The sequence below is a fragment of the Tamandua tetradactyla genome, chromosome 2 (genome assembly GCF_023851605.1).
Source record: "Tamandua tetradactyla isolate mTamTet1 chromosome 2, mTamTet1.pri, whole genome shotgun sequence".
NCBI lineage: Eukaryota > Metazoa > Chordata > Mammalia > Pilosa > Myrmecophagidae > Tamandua > Tamandua tetradactyla.
In genome coordinates, this window is record NC_135328.1 from 264,532 (window position 1) to 275,441 (window position 10,910).

The window sequence follows — 10,910 nt, forward strand, 5'->3', positions numbered from 1 at the left end:
ATACCATAATAGTTGGAGACTTCAATTCACCACTCTCATCAATGGACAGAACATCTAGACACAGGATCAATAAAGAAACTGAGAATTTGAATATTACAATAAATGAGCTAGACTTAATAGACATTTATAGGACATTACACCCCACAACAGCAGGATACACCTTTTTCTCAAGTGCTCATGGATCATTCTCAAAGATAGACCATATGCTGGGTCACAAAGCAAGTCTTAACAAATTTAAAAAGATTGAAATCATGCACAACACTTTCTTGGATCATAAAGGAATGAAGTTGGAAACCAATAATAGGCAGAGTGCCAGAAAATTCACAAATACGTGGAGGCTCAACAACACACTCTTAAACAACGAGGGGGTCAAGGAAGAAATTGCAAGAGCAATTAGTAAATATCTCAAGGCGAATGAAAATATGACTCCAGAACTAAGCATGGCCTGATAACGCACCATGCACAGCACAACTCTTGCATGAGAGAATGTATTATAATTGCCAGAGCTATAATATACGAACTGGAATGAAAGATGAGCCTGGCTCAAGACCCTGTATACTCATCTGATATATTCCAAGTTCCTTGAATAAAGAGGCTTAGGAAAAAGAACTGTTAGTCCAATTTCCCTTCTGGTAGACCCAATTCAGATAATGGCACATTAAAAAAAAACTATCACAATATAAATAAAAATCTCTTGTGCACTTTTAGTTGAAAAGGGTGGCCTAAGAAACATTTCAAAATCGAATTTTCTGAGAAATATGATGGTTTATGTACAGAAGAAAGAAAGAACTATTGAAATTAAGATGACTGATATATTTAGGACATATTTCAACAACATCATAAACCTCACAAGTTCTTTCAGAGAGTTTTGAATACTATAAACCTGTCTGCATATTTCCTCTCAGTAGAAATTTAGAGACAGGTAAGTATGAAGTAAAGAATAATGAGTAGGAGATGCATGACCAAGGCAAAATGCCATGTAGAATCATGTGATCGACTCTCTAATTTTGTCTCTAACACTTCCTTCTTGTTCTGGCCAAGACTAAGCCTCTTCTGCAGAGGTGGTACCTGACTTTGAGACCTCAATAATACGACTCTTTAACATGGGTGTTTATAAGCCAGTCTATTCCTGTATTAATATTTAGTGTGATGGATATTAAATATTTTAAATCCAAAAGATATTTCCTAGTCAGAATTTAAAATTCTAAACAGAATTTTAAAATTGCATATTTACAGTTCAAACTATTTCTTAATTAACTTGGTGCTTACACTTCTGTGCTGAGCCAAACAACTGATAAAATTATTGTATCAATTCATCTATCAGGTGTTTTTTCAGTTAGCAGAAATTTTGCTAAGGGCTAGAAAATGAGCATTAGAAAGAAAAATGAAATAGATCATTAAAAATAGATCAATTGATTTTTTTAGTGTAGGCTTCACATGTTTTCAACCTACTTTATGCCAATAAAATTTGTGACCTTTAAAATAAATTGTAATAAAAGTTTCATGGTTTTGTAGCATAGCATTCTCTCTGCTCTCTTCCCACAGATTCTTCCTCAAAAAATCTAAGTCCTTCCATCCATACACACAGACACACTCATTAAACACACATATATGTACACATACACACAGTTTTCTTCACTAAGAAATATCTAAATACTCCCAGGAAAATACTATATTAAACCAAACCAAACCAAATTTTGAAGTACAAGGCAGAAACAATTAAATGTAGAATAGACAGAACTTTTTCTCTCCAATACTCAAGAGGTTTCCATGGATTCAAGAAAAGGAAAAGTTATGTTAGATGTAGGAACAGCTTTTAGTAGTAAAACTATGATGAAGGAATTATTGGCACTGAAGATATATATTGTTTTCACTGTGTCTACAACCTTCCCCTGGCTGCCAGGCTGGAGTGACACAGTCATAAAAGTGTTGTGTGAAAAGATGGTGTCATTCTGCTGCCTGGACTGAAAAAAATGTCAGGAGATACGGGAACAAAGGCTAAGGCTGTGGGTGTGTTATGTGATTTGTGAGATGTAGGTATGAGGAGTCATTGGAATAACAGTGCCTCCTTAATGCAAAAATTAAAGAAATAAAAAGACAGTATAAGTGCTGATAGTCTGCTAAGATTCATTATATACCTGGCAGGCGCTTGTGTAGATACTAAAATATGTGGCATTTCAGACATCATGTATTTCATTATTAATATGTGTTTGTAAGTGGCATAAAGGATATTCTGTATAAGTGAAAAGTATATGCAGTCATTAAAAAAAGAGACAATATATTTTAATTCAACTCAGTAAGTATTTTTTTAGGTCTTTTTTTGTGCCAATCACATTGCTAAGAAAAAGAGGTATATAAAAAATACATGACATAGAATATAATATATGTTTCAATCAAACTGGGAAAACAAATATCATAAGGAATAAACACTATTATATAATTTGAACTAAGATAAAATTACATATAATTGACCATATAGTATTGGGGAGAAAAAAGCAAATAATTGTGGAGTACTGATAGGTGTGCAAAATTCTCCTTAATAGCACATTAGAAGATGGGGTATAAGTTGTATGTAAGACATGGTTTGTCCACTTTAGGAGAAGGGCATCCTAAGCAGAAAAGATGGCAACAACAAGCCCAGAGATGCCATTGTGTAAGGTTTAGAGAATGGAGAGAGCCTCAGTGTAGCCATTAAAACATTCTAGAGAAGGGAAACAAAGAAGTAGGGTAATAGGAAAATATTAACCTTTTTTCCATTATGCTAATGGATACATGCTAAAATTCCATGTATCATAGACCACATAATCTTACAAAACCTTTACAGAATGCATTACCCCAATTTCATAGATAATTCTAAAACTGAGATTAATCAAAATTAAGCAAATTGAGAAGAACCATAGATAAAAATAGAGAGTGTGTATTTGAAACATTTCTTCTTGATTGGAGCACATTTTATCATTGTGTAAAATCGTATTCCTATGCAGTGGGTTCTAAATTAGCAAAGTAGATTTAGACCAATTTGAGGACATTTTCGAACAACATGACAGAAGGCTGGATTTTATTTTGGGGAAAAGCGTCTTCCGATAGATTCTTGGATATGGGAGTGACATGATTAATGCTGCATTTTAAGATATTCTTCACATTCTCCAAATCCAAATGGTAATCCCTGGAATTAGTTAGGCCCCTTAAAGTACAGATTGCTATACAAATAACAGTAATTAGAATTTTGACCCATATAGGGTAGTGGTTGATTAGTCCCACTTCAAAAGAAAGCTTAAACTCTTGATACATTCTCTCTAAGACTATCCTGGGGCACAGGATTGGAGGCACAATGAATACCATTTTATTAATTTTTTTTTTTTTTTTTTTTTTTTTTTAGAGAGGGAGGAAGGGAAGGAAAGACAGAGAAGGAAGGAAGGATGGAAGGAAGGAAGGGAGGAAGAAAGGGAAACATCTTTAAACATTTTCTTGTTTTTTATTATATTTTGTTTGTTTGTTTGTTTTTTACATGGGCTGGGGCCGGGAATCGAACCGGGGTCCTCCGGCATGGCAGGCAAGCACTCTTGCCCGCTGAGCCACCGCGGCCCGCCCATTTTATTAATTTTAATTCTGAATATGGCATTTGAGAAGATCCTTTCTGCACAGCAATTTTTATCTCCACATTTTTCAGGGTGTAGATGAGAGCTTCCAGCAAAGAGAAATCACAGTGTAAAACACGGAGATTTCCTTGTCCTTATTCTCACTACCAGCAGTTAGAATATATATATATTTATATATATATATATACACACACACAGGGAGATAAAGCTACAACCATTATGTAAGAGCTACAGATTGAGAGGTTTTCCATCCTACTGCATAGAGGCATTCCTTAAAATTGTACAGTAAGAGCATATAGAAGCCAAAATGACAAGAAAAGCTGTAGCCATAACCATTCCTGAATTGACCATAGCTGAGATACTAACAATGTGAATATTTTTGCAGACCAGTTTCAAAAGAGGCAATGGTCAATAGTTAATGGCAGTTAGATGGTGCTATTGGTCATAGCTTGCTAAACCTCAATCAGCATCCCTCCTGTTGTCCCTTAAGAGCATCAGGAACTTAAACTGAGACTCTACAAAGGTTTCATGCACTCAGTTTGCCTTCCTGGAACATACAATTCCCTGAGGGTTCTTAGATCAGATAAATCCTGAAACCTAAAGGGACCAGCCTCTCTAGGAGTATCAGTTGATTACATCTTCCTGCCCTTCAGTGTGGAAGGACATCCTTCTCCACATGAAAGTGTCAGAATGGGCATTCCCCAGGGACCCCTATAGAGTGAGAGAGGGATTAAAGGAGAGGGAGGAGATACAAGAGAGAAGATGGGATTTAACAAATGAGTCTGACTGCTCAATCACTATGTTAATATTCCTTCTAGCTTCCAATGTTTGGAGTAGCTAGAAAGAAAAATCTGAGATGGTGCAATGGTAGCCCAGACAAACTCTGGGATCTGTTCTGGAACTCTCTTGAAGTGTGCTTTGAAAATTATTGCTTTTTTCTTTCTCTGCTTTGTATCTATATTACATTTTACAATAAAAGTGCTATAAAAGAGGCTTCATATCACACATGCACTATTGATCTCATTAGGGCCACAAAAAGATAAGTTGAGGACCACAAGCAGCGGAGAAAAAGTGTGCCTAAAACCCATTCCCCGAGCCAAAATCAATAGCTCTGCTGGATGTGATGACCATGTAGAGCAGGGGCTTGAAAGTGGCAAGACAGCAATCAACAGCCATGGACACCAAGAATAAAATTTCCTCACTTGACAGCAAGTGGGCAGTGAAGAGTTAGTCACACAATCACTATAAGAAATTATTTTTCTCTCTGAAGCTATCTTTTATTAGCTAGGAAACCACAGTGGAGGTGAAGGAAAGGTCTGAGACAGAGAGGCAGCAGAGAGCATACTATATGGATTGCTTGATTAGATGGCTACAGGTGATTGTGACTGAGACAATGAGGGTCCCCATTAAGACTGCCAAGTAACAGAGAAGGAACAAGAAACAAAACAGCAGTTCCATCTGCTTGTTCTCCCACAGCCCCAAGAAGACAACCTCAGTGACACTGATCTGATTTTCCATGAGGCTATGGTGTATCCACCACTCACAATAGAAGCTCAATTCATCAGAAATAATTCAAAATGTAATATTAAAGATTTAATTTTAAACCTTTGAATAGATTCATAAATTGAATGACAATGAAAATCACAGAAGATTGATTATAGGATTAAACATTTAAACCCTTTTTAGATTAAGTGCATCATTATCATGCCAAATCATTTTTAATGAGAGCATGGTTTACTCAAACTTTTATAACTATATTTCATGTTTTAAACGCTGATATCAATCCAACATGTAGGTACATACTCTTTGTATACTTATTTTATGCAGGAGGTAATAAAGGAATAAGTGAGTTCATTAATTATACCAATGTAATTATTAGTTTCATTACAACATTAAACAGTATACCTAAAATATGAGCTTTTATCTAATGCCAGATTTCTGACTTTCACATCTATGCTACAGTATCCACAACCAAATAGAATTCCAACTGTTTTTCATCCCTGTAAAAGAAAACACGTCTTTCTCTATTTCTGCCACTACCTACCTATATAAATTTAAACAAATCCCTACCCTTCTCTATGCTACAGAGACTTCATGTCTTAATTTCACGTTAATAGTACACATATCCACTGATGCCAAATATTTATTCTTGAAGCAAAAAGTAAAATCAAATCTTTTCATCATAACAGAGAAATAGCCTTAATTAATTGCTGTTCAAGTGCATCTTCTACTTGGCATGTTTGGGTTGAAGTCCATTCAGGACATGGAAAGTCTAGAAATAGGGAACCAGAGGCAGTTTGACTTCTGGGTGTCTAAATATAAGAAATCAGATGTTATTATATAAAAGTGCCACCTTTCTCCTAAATAAGATAAAGACATATTTTAGAGGCTGCTGTTAACTCTTTAGGAACACTTTATAAGGCTGTTTTCTCTTGCCACATCAAAGAAACTAATGAAATTAAAGAATGATCTGCATATCTGAACACATTTAGTTGGAAGCAGCTATTCTATCTGGGAGAAGGGAGCTGATAAGTTTACATTGAAACCATCACCTTGACCCCTATGCAATGTCTTCTTCAAAATAATGGCTTGCCCAGAAGACTTTCACCTTTAGTGAAGTTGTCACTGTTGCTCTGTAATGGTATTAGTGAGGGTGCAATAACATGTAGCCTAAGGGTCACAAGGACCTAAATTCAGTTATGAGTGTCCTGCCAGTTCCTATGGTGGTAGCATTGAGCAATTCTTTTTTCTCTGAGCTGTCTTCTTTATCTGGCTGACCAATGATACTGAATCCATTTACATATGCCAAGAGAAAAGGAAATGAAATTCATATAGACTATAATATATACAGGGCTTATGGTTTTAACTTAATTTGGCCCACAAACAGTTCTGAAAATGTATTCGAGAAGAACAAACTGTTGTATAAAGTAATGAATATCAGTATTTCCACCAATCAATTGGCTTTATTTCTTGTGGATTTTTTGTTCTGCCACAGGTGAAGGGTTGAAGAACTCATGTTATGGGGAAAAAGATGGAAGTTGGTCAAAATTCATTCTATGCTCAAAATACTGGGTAACAATATACTTCTCTATTAATTAAAACTATCCACACCTATTCTCTATGTATGTGGAAGAATCTGTTGGGTTAAAGAACACATAGATCATTTTTTCATTAAATCTGTAGAACAAAGCTGTAGAAAAACTAGAGGATTAAAATGATGGAAAGTTCAAGTCTGGATTTGGAATGCTTCCCTAACAGTGCACCCACAGCTCCTTTTAACATTTGGATCAAATCCTGTTCACCTTATGATGATTAATTATCATTTGAGAAAACAAAGACCCAAGTAGAAAACATCCTTCAAAATACTGCCTATAAAGTCCTTGCTAGGAATCCTTTGTAGAAAGTTACCTCATGCTGAAATATTATCCTGCCCAAATCATTCCCTCTTGTTCTTACAATCTTCAAATTTCCTTGCACCTCTGACTGTTTGTTGTCACTGTCTCTATCTGTTTCCATTTCTCTCTCTCATGCACACACACACACCTGTGCATATGCACACATGCACAGACACCCAGGGTCTTGGGAGAGCACTTTGAGTTCACCTTTTCAGATACCTTAAGTTAAAGAGATTCCTCTGAAAAATCTACTTTAAAATAAAAATTCCAAGATAAAGTTCCTTTGAAGAATTGTTTGAAATGATATATCAACTATATTTTGACAGGAAGAGAAAAACATTGAAGACTCTTGAGAGGTGAGATTTATGGCTAATGTATGAGGTTACATGGATAGCATAAAAGTCCATTAAGTACAATTTTATATCTTCTCTTTTAATGTCTTCTTTGTTTTTATCACCTTTATAATAATAATGATAACATTTGTCAAGTAAAAATCATGGGATTAATTATTTGATAGATTCAATGTAAAATGTGTAGATATATATGTAGGAAAGAAAATATTTAGATGACATATATGCTCTAAGGCTCTGACTCATAATATCACTTAATATTTTAGCCTCAAAATAGTTGAAGGAAATTCACCGCAACCTGATGAAGTATATATTATTATCCCTGCTCTAAAAATAATGAAACTAAAGCCCACAGTTACACAAATAATAGCAAGAAAGTCTGTTATTTATATGAAACCACATATTTTCACTAAGCTTAAATTTCTTCTCACAAATACAAATAAACCCTAAAGAAACTTAATGTGCCCTCAATTTAACAACCAGACTTTCCTGAATAAATTCACCTTAAAATAAGCACAAGCTACAATATTCTAGAGAAACTTAGTAAAAATCTGAATTGACTAAGATCAAATTTTGTAAAAACTGAAGAGCTTTTTTGAAACTCTGATAACTTTATCTCCAATTTCACACATGAGCTGTAATGCTGCTCTCTTCTTACATGAGAATTTATATTTCTAGGAACATCAAGGTAGACATCTAGGCTACGTCTTTTTTTTTTCCAGAAAGTATTTCTGGAAACACCTTAAAAGGTACAATAAAAGATCAGAAGTTGTCAACACAGAATGAATATTTGTGATTAGGATAGTTATTTGGAAATAGTTTTTAATTTTTCATTAGACCTATTTGAAACTTTGAAACCACGGCTGTTTTTTATACAAAATATTTTACATTACTAGGTACCACCTAACATTAGGGTACTGATAGAATTAGGAAAATACCTCAGTGTACTGCCATTTTTCTTCTTAATTTAGTTTTGCTTTGCTAGGTTTTTTTTGTTTGTTTGAAGGTGAAAAGTGTGGAATGCCAGTGGAACCTAGAGAAACTGAGCTCAGCCAAGCATAGTGGTTTGTTTCTAGCAGGCAATTCCCATGGCTCCATTCAAGTCCCTGTTCTCTTATTTTATTTTAATTATTTTTTCCTTTTCATCCCCCATTTCCACTCTTCCTCATCCCATTATACTCTATTTAGCCAATGTCAAACTTCAATTCTTCCTAGAGCCCTAGCTACCGCACATTATGTGGCTTAATTATAGTTCTCCACATCAATTGAAAATAGTATCTTGTTATATTCTCATTAAGTATAGTACGGCATGTGATTTTGCTCTCTTTTGTTGTAAGACATTGACAGTTAGAAGTGCTTAATGTTAGAGCCTCAGTATATAGGAAGCAAATTGTATAAGGTTAAATGAAGAAACTGGTAAATTTATAGTAGAATTATGAATTCCACAGTAAATGAATAAATATATGAATTATTGATAAGTAAAGCAGGAAATAATTTAGTAATGTTATAAAAGATAGAATGATACAATTGAACAGCATTTATAGGCATAGATACAAATACAATTATACATCCAACAATTCAGTACGACATAGCCTCTGTATATTAAAATATGGGATTTAAAAATAAGTGTTTAGCTATTTAAAAAAATGCAATAAATTTTAAAGAAGTAAGATTAGACAAAACTTTGATTACAATGAATTTAAGATAGAAATAAAGCCCTACCTATAATTATATATATATATATATACACACACACATATTTATAACATATTTGGAAATTTAAATCTTACCATGGTAAATATGTAAGTTATTGAGAAATAGGTAATGCTAAAAGTTTTTAAAATGCTCATAATCAAATAATAATGAAGCAGTTTTGACTCCAACACACAAAATTCTTGGAAGTCGTCAGTCACATTCTCACAGCAGGAAATAAATTTCAAAACCGAAAATCAACAACCCCTAGATCCTTCAGAGATTTGAAGTCAGAGGGCAAACTAATACACCCTACCCAGAAACTGTAGAAATAAGCAGAAATAGAAAATCACAACTTACCTGGAGCTAAAAACCACTAAGTATTCTTGGCTGAGGTAGGAATACTTAAAGGATATTTGACAAATTTCTATAGACTTGGCATGAGTTAGCTTGATAGATAAAAATCATCTAGAAGTCCAGCCCTACAGAAACCCCATATTTTTATGAGTCTTACCTTCAGGAGTCCCACCAAATTATCACTGGGAATTTCAGAGAAATATCCCATTCATGCTGCTGGCAGGGAAGGAGTCATGTAAGCATTTTGAAATAGGCCCCCTTGGAGCAGTCTGCTTTTATTAGCACATGTCTGTCCACCAATGAGTCTACTTTACCAAAGCCTAACCTACATGGCTTTTTCCAGAACCCAATCAACTCAGGGCATGGCAATGCCCACTCCTGTACCACCATTCTTCATAGGGTAAAAAAAATCTGAGAAGTATTTGTGAAAGTTACAACCTAGGAACACAGATTCACTGAAAGTGTAGGACCTAATCATTTGATTATGGATTGCTTCTCTTTCCTTAACATTTATAATCATATCAGGAAGACTACTGCGCAGTAATAGGTTGCTACAGGTGGTAAGAGTTGCAAGCTCAGGCCTTATTTAAGAAGGAGTATCACCCAGAGTCAAAGGTGAGGCACAAACCAGAACACCATAGGAAATCCTAACTCCAAACAAAAAGCAAAAGCCCTCTCACTAAATGATGATTTAACTCAGTTATTTTACATAATACATCATTTCTGCCTTTCAAAACAATTACAGGCAAAAAATGCAGTCTGAGACATGTAGCAAACACCATAACCAGACTCAGAAGTGTGAGGTTTTTGAATTATTATAATGACATTTTTCAATAAGTATTATTGATATGCTAAAAGTTATAATGGAAAATACTGGCAACATACTAGGCCAGTTGTCTAATGTAAGCACAGAAATGTAGACTCTAAATAAGAATCAAGAAGAAATACTAGAAATGAAATACTCTGTAACAAAAATGAAGAAAGCTTTTGATAGGCTTTTCAGTAGAACAGAAATATATTATGATAGAATTAATGAAGCTGAAGGCAAGTCAATGAAAAGATAACCAAAACTGAAAAAGCAAAGGACAAAAAAAAATAGAAATGTCAGAACAAAATATCTAAGAATTATGACACTATTAAATAAGGTATAACATATATGCAATGAGAATATTAGAAGGAGAATAAGGAGAGAAAAGGAAAAGAAGAAAATTTGGAAGAATAATGGTTGAAAATTTTCCACATAATGACAGACACCATACCACAAATACAAAAATCTTAGAGAGCACCAAGCAGAAAAAATACCAAAAATCAACACCTAGGCATAGTTTAACCAGATTGCAGAAAATCAGTGACAAAAATAAAACCTTCATAGGTTTTTTTCTTTAAAACCTTAACTTTAGAGAACAAGATAATAATGACAGCATTCTTCTCTTCAAAAACCAGACACACAGTAAGAAGATGGAATGAAATATTCAAAGTGTTGGAAGCAAAACTGCTAACTGTATTCAAGGAAGTGG

At 34.3% G+C, this 10,910-nt stretch overlaps 1 pseudogene; it reads right to left on the reverse strand.

Moving 5' to 3' along the window:
* Positions 1 to 353: 353 nt before the first annotated feature.
* On the reverse strand, positions 354 to 5,117 carry LOC143655260 (olfactory receptor 4P4-like; annotated as a pseudogene).
* Between the last annotated feature and the right edge of the window lie 5,793 nt (positions 5,118 to 10,910).